The sequence below is a fragment of the Papio anubis genome, unplaced genomic scaffold, assembly GCF_008728515.1.
Source record: "Papio anubis isolate 15944 unplaced genomic scaffold, Panubis1.0 scaffold84, whole genome shotgun sequence".
Lineage (NCBI taxonomy): Eukaryota > Metazoa > Chordata > Mammalia > Primates > Cercopithecidae > Papio > Papio anubis.
The window spans coordinates 18311-41973 of record NW_022168625.1 but is presented as its reverse complement, the minus strand read 5'-3'; the positions used below and the strand labels follow the sequence as shown (position 1 = coordinate 41973).

Here is a 23663-nt window from a genome sequence, read left to right as displayed (position 1 = left end):
GCAAATTAATTGAGAATGCTGACAAACTTGGCAGTGATACATAGTGCAATGGAAGACATCTATAGCTCTGTTTACTTATTTTCTCTCAGTAGTGGCTCTAAATATATTAAAAGGCAGAGAAGAGTAAAAGAAAGGAGAGAAAGACATTCTGTGTGTGTTTGTGTGTGTGTGCAGAAAATAAACCATTTTTTAGGCTTTCTAGGCCTAGTCAATTATTTTCTGTTAAATTATAATTAATGCAGTCACCAGTAACTGAAGGATAATTACGTTGTGAAGAATGTTTACTACTATACTTGTAAATGATTGATTCAATGAATTTATTAAAAACAAGCAGTTTCATGGACTTGAATTTAGTTTTAATACTTCAGTCCAAATTGTTAAAAATAGCGAGAAGCTAACTGCCAGAGGTTTATTTACATCATACCATTTTTAAATCAGATATTTCATCTAATAACTTGTAATAATCAAGTTAGGACTCATTAAACACAATCTTTATGCTTCTTCCTTAAACTTTGATCTTTAGACAATGTTTTAAAACACTTTTATAATAAAAACTCTCAACAAGTTTGGTATAGAAGAAATGTACCTCAAATACAGCTACATCACATCCAATGGTGAAAAGCTTTCCTCTAATATCAGGAATAAGAAAAGGATGACCACTCTTGCCACTTCTATTCAATATACTTCTGGAAGCTTTAGTCACAGCAATTAGGCAAGAACAAGTAATAACAAAAATTTAAAAAGACATTCAATCAGAAAATAAAAAGTAGAGCTGTCTCTCCTTGCAGGTGACATTTTCTTAAAAACTCTACCAAAAAATATTAGAACTAATAAATTTAGTACATTTTCAGGATACCAAATTCACATAGAAAAATCAATTATGTTTGTACACTCTAACAACAAACTATCCAAAAAAAAGAAATTAAGGAAATGATCCCATTTACAATAGCATGAAAATAAAATACACAGAAATAACCATGAGATAAAATATTAGTATCTATATATTAAAAACTATACAACTGATGAAAACATTTGAGAACACAAATAAAAAGATATCACATGTTTATGAATTGGAAGAATTAATATTGTCAAAAATGTGCATATTTTCCAACTTGATCCACAAATCCAATACAATCTTTCTCAAAATTCCAATGGAATTTTCACAGAAACAGGAAAAAAAAAAAAAAAAAACATCAAAAACATCGCAAAGTTTCAATGGTGTCACAAAAGACCCCAAATAGCCAAAGGAATCTTGAGCAAAAAGAACAAAGCTGGAGGTATCACATCACCTGATTTCAAAATATGCTACAAAACAATAGCCATCAAAATATCATGATACCAGCATAAAAACAGACATATAAACCAATGAACCAGAACAGAAAGCCCAGAAATAAATGCACGTATTTATGGTCAATTGATCCTTGCAGAAAGTGCCAAGAACACACATTGGGGAAAAGACATTCTCTTCAAAAAATGTTGTTTGGAAAACTGATTCTCTGAGTGTGGAAGAATGAAATTAGACCCTTGTATCACCCTATATATGTAAAAACCAACTCAAAATAGATTAATAACTTATACATAAGAAACTGAAACTGCAAAAATACTAGAGAAAAACAGGTAAAAAGCTTCTTGATATTGTAGGAAGCAATAAATTCTTAGACATGTCCCCAAAAGCACAGACAACAAAAACAAAAATAGACAAATGGGACTGCATCAAATTAAAAAAAAAAAAAAAAAAAAAAAACTCTGTACAGCCAAGGAACAACCTACAGAATGAGAGAAAAAATATACAAACCATACATCTGAAAAAGAGTTAAGATCCAAAATGTATAAGGAATTCACTCAATCACAAGGAAACAAATAACCCTATTAGAAAATAGTCAAAGGATCTGAATGGATATTTTTCAAAAGAAGACATGTGTATTAGTCCCTTCTCACACTGCTATAAAGAAGTACCAGAGACTGGGTAATACATAAAGGGCAGAGGTTTCATTGACTCATAATTCCACATGCTTGGGGAGGCCTCAGGAAACTTACAATCATGGAGGAAGGTGAAGAAGAAGCAAGAACCTTCTTCACAAGACAACAGGAAAGAGAGCGTGTCAAGGAGGAACTGTCAAACATTTATGAAACCATCAGATCTCATGAGAACTCACTCACTATCAGGAGAACAGAATGGAGGAAGCCGCCCCCATGATCCAGTCACCTTCCACCAAGTCTCTCTCTCGACATGTGAGGATTATGGGGATTACAATTTGAGATGAGATTTGGGTGGGGACACAGAGCCAAACCATATCAACATATAAATGGTCAAGAGGTATAGTCATGCGTTACTTAATAACAGGAATACATTCTGAGAAATGTCTTTAGGTGATTTTGTAGTTGTTTGAACATCATAGAGTGTACTTACACAAACCCAGATAGTATAGCCCACCAAACAGTTAAACTATATGGTATAGTCTATTGCCCCTAGGCTAAAAACATGTACAGCATGTTACTCTACTGAATACTGCAGACAATTGAACACAATAATAAGTATTTGTGTTTCTAAACATATAAAAGGTACTGTAAAAATGTATAAAAAACGAAAAATGATATACATGTATAGGGTACTTATCATGAATGGTGGTTGCAGGACTGGAAGTTGCTTTCAGTGAGTCAGTGAGTCAGTGGTGAGTGAATGTGAAGGCCTAAGGCATTACTGTACTGTATACTTTATCAACACAGCACTAGGCTACACTAAAGTTATACAAAATTGTTATTCTTTCTTAAATAATAAATTAACCTTAGTTTACTGTAACTTTTTACTTTATAAACTTCTAAAATGTTTTACTTTTTTATCTCTTTTGTAATACATTTAGCTTAAAACAGAGAAACACTGTACAATTGCATAAAATATTTTCCTTTTTAATCTCCTGATTCTATAAGCATTTTTCTATTTTTAAAATTTGTATTTTCTTTTTTGCTTTTAAAACATTTTTGTTAAAAAACTAAGACATAAACACACGCATTAGCATAAGCCTACACAGGGTCAGGATCATCAATATCACTGTCTTCCCTCTCCATGTCTTATCCCACTGGAACGTCTTCAGGGGTAGTAACAGCCATAGAGCTGTCATCTCCTATGATAACAATGCCTTCTTCTGGAATATTTCCTGAAGGACCTGCCTGAGGCTGTTTTACAGTTAATTTTTTTAAAAATAAGTAGAAGGAGTGCACTCTAAAATAATGATAAATAGTGTAGTAAATATATAAACCAGTAAAATAATCATTTGTTAATATTATCAAGTAGTATGTACTATACACAATTATATATGCTACACTTTTTTTCATTTTTGAGATAGGGTCTGTATTAGTCCATTCTCACACTGCTAATAAAGACATACCCAAGACTGGATAATTTAGAAAAGGAAGAAGTTTAATGGACTCATAGTTCAGCATGACTGGGAAGGCCTCAGGTAACTTACAATCATGGCAAAAGGGGAAGCAAACACGTCCTTCTTCACATGACGGCAGCAAGGAGAAGTGTCAAGTGAAGGCAGGGAAAAGCCCCTTAATACAGCCATCAAATCTTGTGAGAACTCACTCACTATCACAAGGACAGCATGGAGGAACCACTCCCTTGATCTAATCACCTTCCCCAAGATCCCACCCCAACACACGGGGATTACAATTCAAATTACAATTCAAGTTGAGGTTTGGGTGCGGACACAGCCGAACTGTATTATTCTGCCCCTGGCCCCTCCCAAATCTCATGTCCTCACATTTCAAAACACAATCATGCCCTTCCAACAGTCCCCCAAAGTCTTAACTCACTCTAGCATTAACCCAAAAGTCCAAGCCCAAAGTCTTATCTGAGACAAGGCAAGTCCCTTCCACCTATGAGCCTGCCTGTAAAATCAATAGCAAGTTAGTTACTTCTTAGATACAAGGCAGGTAAAGGCATTGAGTAAACACACCCATTCCAAATGGAAGAAATTGGCCAAAATGAAAGGGCGACAGGCCAAAGAAAGGCCTATAAGGTCGAAAAGGGCTAAGTCAAATCCAATAAGGAAGTCATATTTTTAAGTTCCAAAATGACCTCCTTTGACTCCATGTCTCAAATCCAGGTCACAAAGTCCAAAATGATCTCCTTTGACTCCATGTCACACTGATGCAACAGGTGTGCTCCCATGGCCTTGGGTAGCTCCACCCCTGTGACTTTTTGGGGTACACACCCTCTCCCAGCTTTCTACACTGACTGGCATTGAGTGTCTGTCTGTGGCATTCCCACCATGCCTGGCCAATTTTGTAATTTTTGTAGAGATGGGGGACTCACTATATTGCCCAGGCTGGTCTCAAATTCCTGGGATCAAGCAATACTCCCATCTTAACCTACCAAAGTGCTAGGATTAAAAGCATGAGCCACCACACCCAGCATCTGTGACATAATTTTATATGACTGGCAGCACAGTAGTTTGTTTATACCAGCATCACTACAAATATGAGTAATGCACTGCATTATGACATCACTAGGAAATAAGAATTTTTCAGGTTCATTATAGTCATATGGGACCACCTTGCATCAGTGTGTCATTGACCAAAATGTTGTTACACAGTGTGTGATTGTCATGAAAAAGTGCTCGACATCACTAGTCATCGGGGAAAGCAAATCAGAACCACAGTGAGATAACACTTCACACCTGTTAGAATGACTATTATCAAAAAGACAAAAGATAACAAGCTTTGGCAAGTATGTGGAGAAAAGGGAATCCTTGCATACTATTGGTAGGAATACAACTTGGTATAGTCATTATGCAAAACACTATGAAGATTCTTAAAAAATTAAAAATAGAACTACCACATAATCCAGCAATCCAAGTTCTGAGTATACAAGGAAATGAAATTAGCATGTTAAAAAGATATCTGCACTCCCATATTCACTGCAGCATTATTCACAAGAACCAAGATACAGAATCAGCCTAAGTGTCCATCAATAGATGAATGAATAAAGAAATGCAGGATATATGTGTGTTTTGTGTGTGTGTGTGTGTATATATATATACTCTCTCTATATATATACACACACACACTAATATATATATATATATATATTAGAGAGGGAGAGAGAGAGAGAGAGAGAGAGAGAGGAGGGAATTACTCAGCCTTTAAAATGAAGAAAATCCTATGATCTGCAACATCACTATGAACCTGGAGGACATTATGTCAAGAGAAATAAGCCAGGCACAGAAAGACAAATACTGTGTGATCTCACTTATATGTGGAATATAAAAAGTAAAACTCATAAAAGCAGAGAACAGATGGTTGCCAGGGGGTTGGGGGGTAGGGGAAATTGGGAGATGTCAGTCAAAGGGTATACAGTTTCAGTAATCTAGAATGAGTAAGTTCTGGAGATACAATGTATGGAATAGCAACTAGAGTTAATAACACCATATTGCATACTTGAAATTTGCTAAGACCTTAAACATTCTCATCACAAAATAAAGGTATTATGATGGAAATGTTAATAAGCTTGATTATAATAATCATTTCCTAATGTATATGTATTTCAAAACATCACATTGCATACCATAAATATGTATAATTGTTGTCAATTATACCTCAATAAATCTATGTTAATAAATCTGGATAAATCACTCTGGTTGTCAATTATTAAACTGTAAACCACCACGGGCTCTGGAGACACTACGCTTCAATTTCAATTCCAGCTCTACTACATGTTAATTGAAAGACTTTAGGAATTTTCTTAACCTTCTGTGCCTCAATTTCAACATCCATGAAATGTGTTTGAAGAATTAAATAACTAAATGTTTATAAAAGGATTTTAGTACTGCCTGAATATTTGAATGTGCTCGATAAGGTTAGCTATTTTTATTATCAGTTAAGCAATAAAGGCACAAAGTAACACCTCTAATGAACTCAGCCAATGTGGTATCAGAATATGAGTCATTCAGTTATTTTGTTTTCTCGGTGACAGAATCAAGCCTTTGTCCTCAAATAAACATTTCAGCTAAAGAGTTATCACTCTACTTATCCCTGTTGCCCTGATGCAACTAAAAATATATTCAATTTGTTATTCACTCCTCAAATGCCATTCAATTTCTGCTCTGGTCTTTGGTCACTCTAAGCACAGGTCTCTTGCTTGGACTACAATGTTCAACAGCTGAGAATTGCCTTAATTTTTAGTTTCCCAGGCGTAGGATCAGAACTATGATAATGGAGTGTGTTTTAATAAATCCTTAGACTCTTAAAATGGGACTTATGAAAGACTAACTCAAACCCGGAGATGGAATAAGTTGGGTTGTAGGGTGATCAGAAAGTGAAGCTCTAAAGAGAAAAAATTGTGGCCGGGCGCGGTGGCTCAAGCCTGTAATCCCAGCACTTTGGGAGGCCGAGACGGGTGAATCACGAGGTCAGGAGATCGAGACCATCCTGGCTAACATGGTGAAACCCCGTCTCTACTAAAAAATAACAAAAAAAAAACTAGCCGGGCGATGTGGCAGACGCCTGTAGTCCCAGCTACTCGGGAGGCTGAGGGAGGAGAATGGCGTGAACCCGGGAGGCGGAGCTTGCAGTGAGCTGAGATCCGGCCACTGCACTCCAGCCTGGGCGACAGAGCAAGACTCCGTCTCAAAAAAAAAAAAAAAAAGAGAAAAAATTGTTCGTTATTGTAATACTAGATAGGAATGATTAACAGATAATACCGGGTAGAAAATCCAAAAGACAATGCAGATAAATTATTATCTAACCCAAGCCAGCAGTGAATAATAAAGATAATAAATGATCCAGTTGAGCTTATCCCGGGCATAAAAGGAGGATTTCATATTAGAAATTTCTTAAATGCCGTTCAACATTTGATAAAGAAGAAAGAAATGGTAAGATCATCTGTCTTATTAAAGAGCTTATAAAAAGAAACTTTTCATGTTAAACACACACAAACACATGTTTGTCATTTCAACCTTCACATCCCTGGACCAGCCTATGCCCTAGGGCCCCCAACCTGTGCAGAGCAGCCTGAACATACATTCTGTCCCCAGCTACCTCACCCAGCCTCCACCCCCTCCTCTGCCTCCTCCACCACTGCCCCCACCGCCACCACCTCAGCCCTCGCTACCTCCACCCCAGGGCCTGGGCCCCCCTGCACATCCCAATGCTGGTAGGAATGGTGCAGTGAAGGTGTACAGTGCTACTGCACCCCTGGCTGGGAGTGGAACGGTGGAGATCCAGGTGCTGGGGATGCAGACCTACCCACCCCTGGAGGTGCCAAACCAGTGTGTGGAGGCTCCAGTATACCCCACCCCTGCAGCCTACAGCCCTGGCAAACAGGGATTCAAACCCAAAGGACCAAACCCTGCCGCCCCATGACCAGCGCCACCGGGGGCACTGTGGTCACCTTTGACTCTCCACCAATACTGAAGACCCCATGGGCTAAAGGTGCCAGGGGACTCCCGGAAGCTGCAGGGAAGCCAAAGTCTCAGAAACTCAAGTGCCCATACTGTGACAAGTCATTCATCAAAAACTTCGACCTGTAGCAGCACATCTGAAACCACACCCATGAGACGCCCTTCCAATGAATTGCATGTGGCCCTGCCTTTGCCCAGAAGTCTAATGTTAGGAAACACAGGCAGACCCCCAAGGTATGGCCTCCAGGACACAGTGGCGGCACCATGTCTGGAAACTCTGTGACCGTACAGGTCTTGGCCCTGAACCTCAGTAGGCAGGAGGATGAGGAAAATACAGGGTTGGGCCAGCCCCTGCCGAGCGCGCCACAGCCCCAGGCCTTGTCCACAGCCGGCAAGGGCGAGGGGGCCAAGCCGGAACCCAAGCATGTAGTCCTCATCTACAGCTCCTACTTGTGCCAGTTCTGCCCCAGCAAGTTCAGCACCTATTTCCAGCTCAAGTCTCACATGACCCAGCATAGGAACAAGCAGGTGTACAAGTATGTGGTCAAAAGCTGTTTCCCAAAGTTCAACACATTTCTGGAGCACATCAAGAGCCACCAGGAGGAGCTGAGTTACCCCTGCCACCTCTGCGGCAAGGACTTCCCCTCGTTGTACCACCTGGGCGTGCACCAGCACTCCCACAGCCTCCTGCTACAGCACAGCCCCAAGAGGGACAGCGCCATTGACAAGTGTGTCAAATGTATCATCAAATACCCACCACAGAGGCCCTGGAGCATCACCTGCAGACCGCCACCCACAACTTCCCCTGCCTACACTGCTAGAAGGTGTTTCCTTGTGAACGCTACCTGCGGCGTCATCTGCCCACCCACGGCAGCGGGGGCAGGTTCAAGTGCCAGGTGTGCAAGAAGTCCTCCCGGCAGGAGCATTACCTCAGACTACGCTCACATCCACTCAGGCGAGAAGCCCTACAAATGCTCAGTGTGCGAGTCTGCATTCAACCGCAAGGACAAACTTAAGAGACACATGTTGATCGACCAGCGTTTCAAGAAATGCAAATACCCTTTATCGACGCACACAGGCTGCGGTAAGAAGTTCAACCGGCCGGACAAGCTGAAGGCCCACATCCTCTCCCACTCCGGCATGAAGCTCCACAAATGTGCCCTGTGCAGCAAGTCCTTCAGCCGCTGTGCCCACCTCGCCGAGCACCAGCGCGCCCACACGGGCAACTACAAGTTCCGCTGGGCTGGCTGCGCCAAGGGCTTTTTCCGCCACAAATACCTCAAAGATCGCCGCTGTCGTCTCAGCCATCAAAAGGACAAGGACCTGCAAACCCGGCGCCTCACCCGCCCCCCAGAGGATGGCAGCCCCGCGCAGTGGCGGCAGTGGTGGGCACAAGGTGGTGACCCCCTTGCCTGACCCGCTGAGGCTGGAGGAGCTGAAGGACGCAGGGGCTGGCCTGGTACCCGAGGCGGTCCCAGGCAAGCTACCCTTTGCAGAGCCAGACGCAGTGCTGTCCATTGTCGTGGGTGGTGTGGTGGGTGCGGAACCTGAGCTGGTGGTACCTGGACACGCTTAGGGGCTGGGCTCCAACCTGGCTCTGGCGGAGCTGCAGGCCAGGACCAAGGGCCCATGTGCCATGCTCGCTGTGCCCGTCTACATCCAGGCCTCAGAGTGACGGACCTGGGGTGTCCATTTCCGGGGCAGGCCTGATGCTCATGTTTGGGTCCAGGTTCCCTGGGGGCAGACTGGAGATCCTTCCCAGTGGAAGCGAGCCATCGAGTCACTGGCAGAAATCCTTCTGAATGTCATTCATAAACTTTGGCCCATGGCCGCCTTCCTGTGTCCCCTCTCCTGCTGGAAAGCCCTGCAACATTCTGGGGTCAGGGGCAGGGCCACCCACAGTTCCTGGGCAGAGCCATGGCAACAGAGAAATGGCCGAAGCCTCAGCAGCCCAGCATCCTGCTGGTCTAGGCTGGTAGTTGGGCCCCCTGGAAGAGAAGACAGGGCAGTCCTGCCCACTCTGCCTCCAGGCTGCCTCTGGGTGGGCTCCAGTCAGCTGCTCTTCAGGAGGCCTGCCATAAACTCTTTGGAGTTTATCTGTTGAACCTTTTCAGACAGTTCTCCACAGCGTTCTCCAACAGCTCTGTGATGTAGGCTTTTAGGAGGCACTCAAGTGTCACGGCTAGCTATGAGACAGATCTGGCTTCAAATCCAAGAGTTGTCAAGCATTTGCTGTGTGACTTTGGGCAAGTCACTTCACCTCTCTGAGCCCCGTGTTCCTTATCTGTACCATGGGGCTTACAATACTACTACCTCATAGGGTAGTCCTGGGATCCAGTTTGATGAAATATGCCAGGGGCTTACTCAATAAATGTTGTCGAAAGAGAGAGAGAGAGAGAGAGAAAGAAAGCATATATAGTGTAATTCATATTTCTGTATAAATGTAATCACAATTTTTTTCTAGAAAAGCACATGTTTAAATAAACGTATGAAAACAATAAAACAAAAGAAAATAAATATTCTGGAGTAGTTGTATGTGGATAAAAAGAAATGTAATTGGAAATGGAGATGAAAATGGTTGCCAGAGATTGGAGAGGGATGGGGAATGAGATATTGGTCAAGGATACAAAGTTTCAGTCACACAGAAGGAATAAGTTCTCAAGATGTATGGCACAGCATGGCGGCTTCATTAATAATGAAGCGTAGTATACTCAAAAATTGCTGAAAGAGTGGATATTAATTGTTCTCATCACAAACAATAATAGGGATGTGAGATCATGGGTATGTAATAGCTTGAGTTAATCATTCCACAATGTATACGTATATCAAAACATCACTTTTTATACCCTAAATATATATAATTTTTCAAACGAATATAAGCAAATACATACAAATATATATATAATTTTTCATGTGTTGATTTAAATAAATAAATAAAAGGGGGATAAAGAGGGAAAACATTTTAAAATAAAATTTAATTAAAAAAGAATCCAGCAGGGACTCAGGGTAATAATGCTATAGAATGAGAAGCACATTTACTCAACTCTATGTTTCTAAGGTGCTTAAACTAAAAAGGGAGTGGGAAGTGGGAGTTGATATCAACTTTGCTTCCTGAAACAAATACAATGAATCCTTCAAAATTCTTGGTTCATGTACTAATTTTTCTGAACAATTTCCTTCCTTCCTTCAATTTACCTCTCCTAAGTCATGCATGAAACTCTTTGTCCTATTTGATCACTAGATAGGTGTTTTTCCTCTCATTCTCTGAAATAGATACTACAGCAAGTCTATTTCTTTCTAGCTTACCCCAGCTCCCAGGAGATCACAAGTAGTTAACAATGTAGACAAAATAAGTTCTTTATGTCAACGATATAACTTGACAGTTTCATTGAAAAATTACAAGTGAAACATTACTAACTTAATGCCAGACTCTTCATAAACTCAAGATTGGCTTCCTAATAGCAACATTATTCAAAATATTTATGAGTAATATAGAAACTACTAAATAATTTTGTTTTTAATTCTCAGCATAGTCCTTACCAGAAAAAATAAAAATATATGTCCCTATGCCTACCAATCATCCTTTACATTATATGAGTTAAAAGTTCTGATCCTCTGGTTAGTAGAAAATATGAGCAATTAGGTAGTAGAACAGATTCACATCTTTGATGTATTTGTGTGCATTTGTAGGGACAGCAGGAGATTGTAAGGAATGGCTAAAGGAAGATGTAAAAAATGAAAACAATCCTGGGAGGAAGAATGAGTCCTATCTAGGTAAAACATTTTGAATGAAAGTAAAAGCCAAGCATATTCAATGGTGTCTTAAGCCTTGTAACTAACTATATTATAGAAACCTTGCTAAGATCTTCTACCATGTTATATTGAATGTCTCATCAGAGCCCAATCAAGTGGACATCGAAAACAGTACAAGGACAATATTAATTCTTGAAAATCAGTGTCTTCTGAAATTCTAATGAGGGAAAGGTAACAACAACAACAAGAAAATAAAAAACAGATAAAATCATTTGAATGAACAAAAGCACAAACAGCAGTGTCTCTTATGGCTAATGTCAACTTAAGACAATTGTTTAATATAGTTGCTTAACAAATAATAATGAAAGATACATTTTGATAAATACAATTAGAAAATGTGATAGGGTCTTTAAGTGGAAAGCTGCTTTTTTCTTAAACAGCAAGGAAGGTAATCCAAGACTATTGTGATAACGTCAAGACTATTACAATCAAACACTACAAAATTTATTATTGATCCTACAGGTCAAAACAGAGTTGCTCTTTTTCTGTAAAACTTGGTATTTTATTATCTATTAAAATGTTGATGGAAATTATGATTCACTCTGTCATGCTAGGTTCTCACTATACAATTCCTTGAAAGAAAAATTAATCTTAGATGTTACAGTCAGAAATATCTGTGCTTCACCTGCTCAATGGCTTTCTTGTTCTGGGTGGATACTGAATTATGTGATGTAAATAATTCTCTTTCTTTTTTTATTCTTAAACTTTTATTTTATATTCTGGGGTACACATGCAGGTTTGTTCCATAAGTAAACTTATATCCCGGGGTTTTAATATACAGATTATTCTGTCACCCAGGTACTAAGCTTAGTATCCAATAGCTATTTTGTTGTTGTTGTTCCTCTTCCTCCTCCCACCCTCTACCCTCAAGTAGGCCCTAGTGTCTGTCATTCCCCTCTTTGTGTCCGTGTGTTCTGATTATTTAGCTCCCACTTATAAGTGAGAACATACAATATTTGGTTTTCTATTGCTGCATTAGTTTGCTAACGATAATGCCCTCCATATCCATTTATGTCCCTGCAAAGAATATAATCCAATTATTTTTTATGGCTGCATAGTATTCTGTGATGTATATGTACCACATTTTCTTTATCTAGTTTGTCATTGATGGGCATTTAAGTTGATTCTATATTTTTACAATTGTGAATAGTGCTGCGGTGAATATATATGTGCAAGTGTCTTTATGATAAAATGATTTATATTCCTTTGGGAATATAAATATAAACCCAGTAATGGGGTTGCTGGGTCAGATGGTAGTTCCGTTTTTGGCTTGTTGAGGAATTGCCACGAGGCTTTCCACAATGGTTGAACTAATTTGCAGTCCCCCCAACAGTGTGTAAGTGTTCCCTTTTCTCCACACCCTGTTATTTTTTGTCGTTTTAGTAATAGCCATTCTGACTTATGTGAGATATTCTCATTTGTGGTTTTGATTTGCATTTCTCTAAGGATTAGTGATACAAGCTTTTTTCATATCCTTGTTGGCTGCATGGATGTCTTCTTTTGCAAAGTGTCTGTTCATGTCCTTTGCCCACTTTTTAATGGGATTGTTTGTTTTTTCCTTGTAAATTTGTTTAAGTTCCTTATAGATACTGGATAGTAGACCTTTGTCAGATGCATAGTTTTCGAAAATTTTCTCCAAATCTGTAGATTGTCTGCTTACTCTATTGATAGTTTCTTTTGTTATGCAGAAACACTGTAGTTAATTAGGTCTCATTTGTCAGTTTTTGCTTTCATTGCAATTGTTTCTGACTGACAAGCAGTTTTGCTTTCACTGCAATTGCTTTCTTCATCATGAAATATTTGCCCATTTCTATAACCAGAATGGTGTTTCCCAGGTTGTCTTCCAGAGTTTTTATAGTTCCTGGTTTTACATTTAAGTCTTTAAACCATCTTGAGGCGATTTTTGAATATGGGGTGACGAAGCAGTCCAGTTTCAATCTGATGCATACGGCTAGCTTATTTTTCTCTTTTAAATCTGGCATACATTTTGACACTAGCCTCAACCTCAGCTTCACTCCATTTCTTCAACCTTTTCTTTCTCTCCATCTTTTAAAATCTTTTTATTATAAGATATACACATTTCTCTTGTCAATTGCCTCAAATTCTTCTGTAGGAATGCAGACTATAGATAGCTGATAGAAGGAAAGAAGACAGTAGAAGGAAAAAGGAACAAGAGGAAGGAAATGTTTTGAAACAATTTCCCAGAAGCATAATCGGGCAGCAGATCATAAAGAACTATGAAGGATGTTCAGACCGAACAACCAGGTAAGGCATTGCAACAAACCAAGTCAATTGGTTTGACTCAATTAGCAATTTATAAGAATAATTTTTAAAATGTATATGTTAAGAGTAATTATAAATAAAAGAATCAGCAAGAGTCCAGTTTTCATTACCAATTAGAATTTTTCATCAAGGAGATTTTGAAGATACTCTAAAATATAAAATCTGTAAGGTCAAAAAGATTGTATTATCATAATAAAAATGGCATTTTGGCATGGGAAGTAGAATTCAGTGAAAGAAAAATAATGACCTATTTTAAAAGGCGTTTTGTTATTGGTTTGACAAAAAATAACAATAAGAAGTAGATATGGAGCTAAAAGCCCAGAAGAACAGACATGCTTGAACATCTGACCAAAGTTCATAGAAGACATAAAAGTGTGTGACATATTTAAGTAGTGGAATATAAAAGAGGTGTAAATGAGAGAAATGTCATTTGGGAGAGATCCAAATTAGTGAGAGAAAAGGAAATGGTAAAACAATTATACTAGATATTAGAACATCTAGAAGACAAATAAGAGGCTACAAAGTAATAAAGGCCAAAGAAAGGGAACATTTTAAGAAATGCATAAACTCTCATTAAAAGCAGTAGCAGAGGCCAAGTAAAGTGAAACAAAATCTTAGAAGAGAACTTTTTGCTTACAAAGAGATTGTAGATGCTTACTGACTGAATAAATAAAATTTAAGCAGATAGCTAAAGTAAGAACAAAAATGAGGCCAGGCGTGGTGGCTCACACCTGTAAACCCAGCACTTTGGGAGACCAAGGTGGGTGGATCACCTGAGGTCAGCAGTTTGAGACCAGCCTGGCCAACATGGTGAAACCTTGTCTCTATTAAAAATACAAAAAATTAGCCAGGTGTGATGGCATGCTTCTGTAACCCCAGCTATTCGGGAGGCTGAGGCAGGAGAATCATTTGAACCCAGGAGGTGGAGGTTGCAGTGAGCCAAGATCATGCCACTGTACTCCAGCCTGTGCAACAGAGCGAGACTCCACTACCAAAAAAAAAAAAAAAAAAAAATTGAGAATCTAAATTATATTCTGAAGAAAATGGTCATAATTTTTTTAAATGTAATTTTATTTGCTCTTTAATTACTAGCAAGCTGTCATCAATATTGGATTTTGTCTGTATAGTTTTCTCCATAAATTTATTTTAAGCTTTGTAAATTTATTTTAGGCTCAAAGAGGCTAGGAGGGAAAAAATATCATGCAAATACTGTTTAAAAGAAAGCTTGAGTGTCTACATAAATATCAGAAAAATCTTGCCAAGAGTGAAGATGATATTGAACAATGATATAGCTCAATTTTATTTCAAGAAGAAATAAAAAATCATGAAGTATATGTATCCAACATCAGAATATCAAAATACATAAATCAAAAAGATAATATTTTAAAAGATACAGGTAAACCTTTAATTATAGTTGGACATAATGATATCCATCTCTAAGTAATAGCTAGAATAAGTAGACAGGAAATCAGTAAGGATACACAAGGCCTGAACAACACAACAAGCAACTTGGCTTAATTGGTATTCTAAATAGAATAGCAATTCTAAAAATATACCTACAAGAGGGAATACACATTCAAGTGAACCTGTAACATCAACTAAGATAGACCATATACTGCAAGATAAAGTAAATGTCAATAAATGTAAAAAGAATTAAATCACAAAGAATATAAAACACTCTCCTTCCATAATAGAATTTAACTACAAATTAATATCAAAATGACATTTTGAAAAATTTTCTAACATTTAGAAGTTAAACAACATACTTCAAGAGTTATAAAGGAAATTATAAAGTCTTTTGAATTGAGTGAAAATTAAAATAAACATAGAAATGAAAATAAAAACAAACATCAAACATCAAAATTTGTGAAATCCAACTAAATCAGTGCATAGAGGAAAACATATGGAATTTCAAGTTTGTATAGCAGAAGAATAGTTTAAAATCAATAAACTAATATTCTACATTAAAGCACTAGAAAACAAAAACAAATTAATCACAATGCAACTAGGAAGAAATAATAAAAATAAGAGCAGAAATCAATAAAATAGAAAACAACAAAATAGTAGAGAAAACAATTCATGTTAAAAAGCTGTTTCTTTAAAAAGATCATTAAAACTGATAGATTAAAAATGACCTAGTAATATCAGGGATAAAAAATGAATATCCCTACAGATTTTACTACATATATTAAAATGATAACAAGAGATTAAGAATGACTTTATGCCTATAGATTGATTAGGTGAAATGAACGAATACCTTGAACAATACAAACTACAAACATATTTAGAAAGAAAGAAAGAACCTGATATTCCCTATTATCTATTTTTAAAATAGAGTTTGTAGTTATCATCCTTCTCTCCAAGAAAACTCCAGTGGTAGAAGGCTTCACTGGTGAACTCTACCAGTCAATTAAGGAAGAAATAATATCAACTCTACAAATTACCAAAAAGTTAGAAGAGCAAGTAAAACATCCTAAATTATTTCTGAAGTCAGAATTACCCTGAAACAAAATCAGAAAAGGCCTTACAAAAAGACTAAAGACAAATACATAAAATGAATGAAAAAAATAAACAGAACATCAAAATATTAATTAATTACTTAAGTGGATATAAAAATTCTCAACAAAATAGTAGCAAACTTAATCCAACATTACATATACAACATGAGCAAACTGGGTTTCTCCCAGGAATGCAAGATTGGTTAAACCTTTGAAAAATCAATCAATGTAAATCACTTTATCAACAAACTGAAAGTAAGGAACCTGAAAAACCATAAGATTATTTCAATAAACAGAAAAATATCATCTGACAAAATTTAATATCCATTTATGTCAAATACTCTTGGTAAACTAGGACTAGTAGGAGACATCCTCAAACTGATAAAGGGTATCTACAAAAAAAACCCACTACAGCTAACATATTTAATAATGGGAATGCCTTCTTAAAATTGAGGAAAAAAAACAATAATATCCCCTTCTCTACTTCTATTACACATTATCTTGGAGGTTTTATGCAGTGCATTAAAGAATGAAAAATAAATAATAATAATAAAAGTATACAAATTAGATATAGAGAAATAAAAGGTTTAATTTATGATCTTCTGCATACAAAATCACACAAAAAGTAGCCAGTAGAACTGATAAGTTTAAGAAAGTTGCATGATGCAAGGTTAACAGAGAAAAATCTATTTTATTTCTATATACTATCAATAATCAATTAGAAAGTGACTTTTAAAAATTCTATTTACAAGAGCATTAAAAAATGAAATTTCTAGGGACAGACATAACAAAATATTTACAAGATACTGAAAGTTACTGATATGATTTGGCTGTGCCCCCACCCAAATCTCAACTTGAATTGTATCTCCCAGAATTCCCAGGTGTTGTGGGAGGGACCCCAGGGGACGTAATTGAATCATGCTATTCTTGTGATAGTGAGTAAGTCTCATGAGATCTGTTGGGTTTATCATGGGTTTCCACTTTTGCTTCTTCCTCAGTATTGTCTTGCCACTGCCATGTGAGAAGTGCCTTTCATCTCCCAACATAATTCTGAGGCCTCCCCAGCCATGTGAAACTGTAAGTCCAATTAAACCTCTTTTTCTTCCCAGTCTCAAGTATGTCTTTGTTAGCAGCATGAAAACAGATCAATACAGCTACAAAACATTAATGATAGAAATAAATAAAACCCAAATAAATGAAGAGATTTACAGCATTCATAGATCAGAAGACTCAATATGTTAAGATGTAATTCTCTCTAAATTGATACCTGTTTTAGCAAAATCCTAGCAGGCTTATTTGTAGGAATCAACAAGGTGATTTCTACAAATTTAGGTGATTCTAAACTTCAAATGGAAAAGCAAAGGAACCAGAATTTTAAGTAATTAATAAAAAAAAGTTTGAGGACTCATGTTACCTGATTTTAAAACTTAAAGGCAATGTGATGTTGGCATAAAGATAGACATATAAATCAGTGGAATAGAATAGAAATCCACAAAAAATAGACAGGTACATATACAGTCAAAGAATTTTCAACAAAAGTACCTAAAAAATTCAATAGAAAAAGAATAGTCTTTTCAATAAATAGTGCTGAAACAGTTGGATATTTAAATTAGAAAATAAAAAGCCTTGACCCTTACCTAACAAAATTTACAAAATTAGTTTACAGTAAATTATTAATGCAAACTTAAATGTGAAACCTAGAACTCTAAAGTTTTAAGAGACAATATAGGAAAGATACCTGTAACTAGGAATTCAAATAATTCTTACACAGGACATGAAGAAATACACACATGCATGAATCATAAAGAAAAACTGACAAACTGGGGTTTATCAAAATGTAAATCCACTCTTCAAAACACACTTTTTAAAATTAACTTTAAGTTCTAGGGCACATGTGTACAATGTGCAGGTTTGTTACATATGTATACATCTGCCGTGTTGGTGTGCCCCACCCATTAACTCATCATTTACATTAGGTATATCTCCTAATGCTATACCCCCCGGCTCCCTCCACCCCATGACAGGCCCCAGTATGTGAAGTTCCCCATCCTGTGTCCAGGTGTTCTCATTGTTCAATTCCCACCTATGAGTGAGAATATGTGGTGTTTGGTTTCCAGTCCTTGTGATAGTTTGCTCAGAATGATGACTTCCAGCTGCATCCATGTCCCTACAAATGACATGAACTCATCCTTTTTTATGGCTGCAGAGTATTCCACAGTTTATATGTGCCACATTTTGTTAATCCAGTCTATCATTGATGGACATTTGGGTTGGTTCCAAGTCTTTGCTATTGGGAATAGTGCCACACAAAAGACACTATTAAATAAAAAGACAAGGTACAGATGTTGAAAAAGTATTTGCAAGACTCATATCTGATGAAAAAGTTGTAACTGGAATATATAAAGAACACTTAAAATCAATAAAACATTTCACCAAAGAAGACATATGGGTGGAAAATAAGCACATAAAAAGATGCTCACTTTGGGAGGCCGAGGCGGGTGTATCGCCTGAGGTTAGGAGTTCAAGACCAGCCTGGCCAACGTGGTTAAACCCCGTATCTACTAAAAATACAAAAATTTGTCAGGTGTGGTGGCGGGCACCTGTAATTCCAGCTACTCAGGAGGTTGAGGCAGGAGGATCATTTGAACCTGGGAAGCAGAGGTTGCAGTGAGCCGAAATCATGCCATTGCATTGTCACCTGGGTGAAAACAGTGAAACTCCATGTCAACAAAAAAGAAGAAAAAAGATGTTTAGCATCATTAGTCATTAGGGAAATACACCTGCTGTACTGGCTAAATTTTTTTAACTGTCAATACCATGTGTTCTTAAAGACGTGGACCACTGGCACTCTAACACCTTGCTAAGGAGAGAGTAAACTGATACAGATACTTTACAAACAATTTAACAGTATCTTATAAAATTAAACATACAGCTGCCACATGAATCCGTAATCATATTCCTGGGTATATACTTAAGATATATGAAAATATATTTCCTTAAAAAGACCTTTGTAAAATATTTATAGGAAGTTTATTTGGAAAAAACTAGAAATAACCCAATTATCCATCGACTGGAAAACAGATAAGTATACAAACTATTATCCAACTAGAAAATGCAATATTACTCAATAAAAAAGCAAACTTATCATTTATGCAACCATATAGAAAAGCCTCAAAAGCTTTATGATTAGTGAGAAAAAGACAACATAATTTATGATTGCATTCATATGACATTCTAAAAAAAAGGCAAAACTATAGGGACAGAAATCACATGGCTGGTTTGTCATGGGCTACAAAGAATACAGTAAATGCAAACAGGCATGAGGAAACTTTTTGTGGTAATGAAAATGTTATCCTGATAGTGGTGAGAGTGATACTACTGTATACACTACTGTATACATTTGTCAGAACTCATTGAATTAAGCACTTTAAAAATCAATACATCTAACTTTCAAAAATGAATTATAAAAGATAACGGATGTGCAACCTAGCTAGGAGTAGTAGAGTCAGCTGACAGCTTCTGGTTCTTAATTCTTTCTTTGTCAGCCTCAGCAATTGAGCTAATGACATATTGTTTTCTGGGTGGCCCACACAAAGCACTGAGGAAACTGGAGGTTCAAGAACCTAACCATTTCCACCAAATGTGCAGCCCCTCTAGCAGGCAATCTTTGCTTTGCATTCCCTTCATTAGTTTGAAAGAGACTTTGCCCATGGGCATTAAGGTCTAAAAGCTGCCCTTGTTCAACCTTGCCTCCACATTTTTCCTTTTATGTTTAATGCTTCTCAATTAACATTTTGAATTCTTAACTTTATTTCAGAGAGGCTAGTCTGTGACAGATTGCATGTGCATCAGCCTGAAACAGCAAGATGAGGCTTGAGGATTGGATCATTCACCATGAGTTCTCTGGTAATGAGGTTCACATCCCCAGCCACATCCCTGGAGCGAAGTCATGTGCAGATAGGCCCAACTCAAGGTGTGGTCCAGTTGTTAAAAGATTCAGATATGGTAAGCTAGGATGCCGTTCCATTGAAGGGGAATGCCCTAGCCAATAGGATGTTTCAGGCATTCAAAATGTGTGTGAGAGTAATGAATATATGAACAATGGAAGTAGTTGTTAATTACATTGATGCCCTAAGGGTTAATAATGCAAAAGTTAATGGCCTTAATTACTGGGTATCCTTTGAGCTCTTCTATGGACCATGATCTTCTGGTGAGTATTCTGGTTTCACACAATATGTACCTTCCAGCATTGCCATTTTCCTGAGTCTTTTAATCTCTTCCTCAAAAGTCTCTCTCTGGAATTTAGGCCTTTGAACTGCACTTGGTGCGGGCCATTGCTTGTTCCAGGTTTCTTGGAGCCACTCTAGCACTGAATTTGCCAGTCTCTGTACTAGCTTACAAGGAAGCCCTCATTTCATGAAGTGGGCAAGGCAAATAAGATGTAATGAGGTCCACATCCCTGGCCACATCCCCGCAGTTAAGTCATATGCAAACAGGCGCAGGACAAAGTCATATGCAAACATATAAAAGATTCATATGCTTTAAGCTGGGATGTCATGCCACTGAAGGGTAATTCCCTAGCCAATAGGATATTTCAGGCATTCAAAGTCTCAAGAGGCACAGAGACTATTTGCCAGCTTACAAAGAAGCCTTCATTTCATGCAGTGGGCAAGCAGAATAAGATGAAGATCAAACCAGGATTTGACTGTCACAGTGACTAAGTTCCAAAGGCAGTCAAATGTTCAGCGGGGGCGAGTATGTTACACCAAAATTAGAGCTCTGATTAGGAAAATCTCAGCTCCTGAAACATGAGATAGGGACAACTGAGTAGATGTCTTTGAAAAATTTGACCTTCCCAGGTCTCTAAATCTTCTGAGCCTAAAGAAGGAGCCCACTGCTCTTCAATAAGAGCTAGCAAACCCCCACCACCAGCAGCAGCAATGTAAGAAGAAAATGAGGCCTTTCTCCCACATAAAAGCAGGTGTGTGCCTCAGGAGATATCCCCAGTTCCCTTATCAGAGTTACACTTCTGGCCACCCGGCCGATAATATGGTCAAGTCACAGATAGGGACATGGTGGGTCTGATAAGAAAAAAAGGAATATTATCCCAAATATACTGCAAGACCTAGGACTTGTCCCAACAAGACTAGAGGGACTCATTGGGCTAGATTCTGGGGATTCTAGGTCAAAGAAAGCAGAAATAAGACTAAATAAGTCAGAGTTTATTGACAGGACACTTTCTCAGAACACAGGGCATTGTATTCTGGTAAGGACCCCAGAAGATGGTGCAAACTCTGCTAGCGTGACTCCAAGAAACCTGGAACAAGCAATGGCCTACACTGAGTGCAGTTCAAAGGCCTAAATTTCAGAGAGAGACTTTTGAGGAAGAGATTAAAAGGCTCAGGAAAATGGCAATCCTAGAAGAAACATATTGTGTGAGATCAGAAAACCCACCAGAAGATCATGGTCTATAGAGGAACCCAGAAGATAGCCAGTCATTAACAGCATAAAAAATGTGCTGGTTACTGAAGCATCAGAATCATTAAGAAGTTCAGTGGTGGCTCTCCAATGCATTCCAGGGCTGAATGCAGAAAAGCCCTGTTGCATACCCAGGCTACCTAAGCACAATGGGTATAATAGTACCTTGATGCAAGAGAAGCTTCAGTGTGGTGTTAGGACTGCAAGTGCACAGAATGCAAACATTGAGGCTTGGGAACCTCTACTCAGATTTCAGAGCATATATGAAAAAACCTGGATGTCCAGGCAAAAGCCTGCTGCAGGGGCGGAACCCTCACAGAGAACCTCTTCTAGGGCAGTAAGGAAGGGAAATGTGGAGTTAGAACTCTCACACAGAGGCCCCACTGGGGTGCTGCCTAGTGGAGCTGTATGAAGAGGGCTACCATCCTCCAGACCTCAGAATGGTAGAGCCACCCAAAGTTGCACCTTGCGGCTGGAAAAGCCACAGGCACTCAACGCCAGCATGTGAGAGCAGCTGCCGGGGTGAATCTGCAAAGCCACAGGGGTGGAGTTGCTCAAGGCCTTGGGAGCCCCCCTTGCATCAGCATGCCCTGGATATAAACTTAGAGTCAGGGGAGATTATGCTGGAGCTTTAGGGTTTAATGACTGCCCTGCTGGGTTTCAGACTTGCATGGGGCCTGTAGCCCCTTTCTTTTGGCCAATTTCTCCCTTTTGGAACAAGAGTATTTACCTAATGCCTATCCCCCATTGTATCCTGGAAGTGACTAACTTGTTTTTGATTTTACAGGCTCATAGGCAGAAGGGACTAGCCTTGTTTCAGATGAAACTTTGGACTGTGGACTTTTGCGTTAATGGGGAATGAGTTAAGACTTTGGGGGACTATTGGGAAGGCATGATTGTATTTTGCAATGTAAGAGGGACATGAGATTTGGGGAGCCCAGGGACAGAATAATATGGTTTGAATCTGTGTTCCCACCAAATCTCATGTCAAATTGTAATCCCCAGTGCTGAAAGTGGGGCCTGATGGGATGTGATTGGATCATGGGGTCAGATTTCCCCCTTGGTACTCTCCTTGCAATACTGAATTCTCACGAGATCTGGCTGTTTAAAAGTGTGTGCCACCTCCCCACCTTTCTATTCCTCCTGTTCTGACCATGTGAACTGCCAGCTTCCCCTTCACCTTCTGCCATGATTGTAAGTTTCCTGAGGTGTCCCTAGAAACTGAGCAGATGCCGCCACGCTTCCTGTACAGCCTGCAGAATCATGAATTAATTAAACCTCTTTTCTTTATAAACTACCCAGTCTCAGATATTTCTTTATAGCAGTGTAAGAATGAACTGATACACCTATTGTATAGCAAAAAGGTACAGGAGAGTGTTCATGAACATGGGATCCTCTGGTCATATTATGCATGCACTATCCAGAAGCTGTCAGCTAAAAGTGCTGGAATGTTCACTGAAGGCACCACTGAATCTCCAGCTCAGCAGCAATACTACTCAAATCTGACGTGCATGCACTAGGGTACTAAGGAAAACAGCAGGTGTCTCACTGAACTACAAGCTATGGCTGCCACTTAGGCACCTTGGGCATCTTGTGCCCAGGAAGCAGCAGGCAAGAAGAGGAGACATGATCTTGTAAAGAGTAACTGATGCTGATCAGCAAAAAGAAGGACTGCAGTTACAGAATAGGGATAGGGAAGAATACATGGCAAACTCACATGAACCACCTAGGCATCTGTTCATACACTCTTCCTGAATTTTAAATGAGAATGACAAATGTATCAACATGGGCCAGAGTAGCGTAGGATGATAAGGGCCTCAGACCAATTATGAATAAGGATTTTGGGTCACATCACAAAATCCTGGAAAGATGATAGCCAAAGGCAAGAGATTTAGAATGGATAGTGGAAGAGGGAGATTACGAAATGATAGCTCACCCCATTGACTTTATTGTGAGTTTCCTCTCATGAAGAGAGGCCTCTGTGCTCTGGAGGAGCTGCTCCATGTGCACATGAAGTAGATCTGTAGATTACAATATGCAGCACTCAGATATACCTTGTATAAAGGAATTTCTGCCAGCTGTGAGGAGCTTGGTGAGCGGACAGCCTCCAGCTTTTAACCCTTTCAAGATCAGCCTCAACTTTTCTTAGTGTTCCCCAGCCAATGAGTACAGTGGAGGTACTAAGGCC

General features: G+C 38.7%; 1 long non-coding RNA gene and 1 pseudogene across 3 annotated transcripts in view; one reads left to right on the top strand and one right to left on the bottom strand.

The window, feature by feature from the left end:
• The window catches only part of LOC116273540, a 277498-nt gene that overhangs the window by 246758 nt on the left and 7077 nt on the right, over window positions 1–23663 (bottom strand). The window lies entirely within an intron of this gene.
• On the top strand, window positions 6680–10222 carry LOC101023012 (annotated as a pseudogene).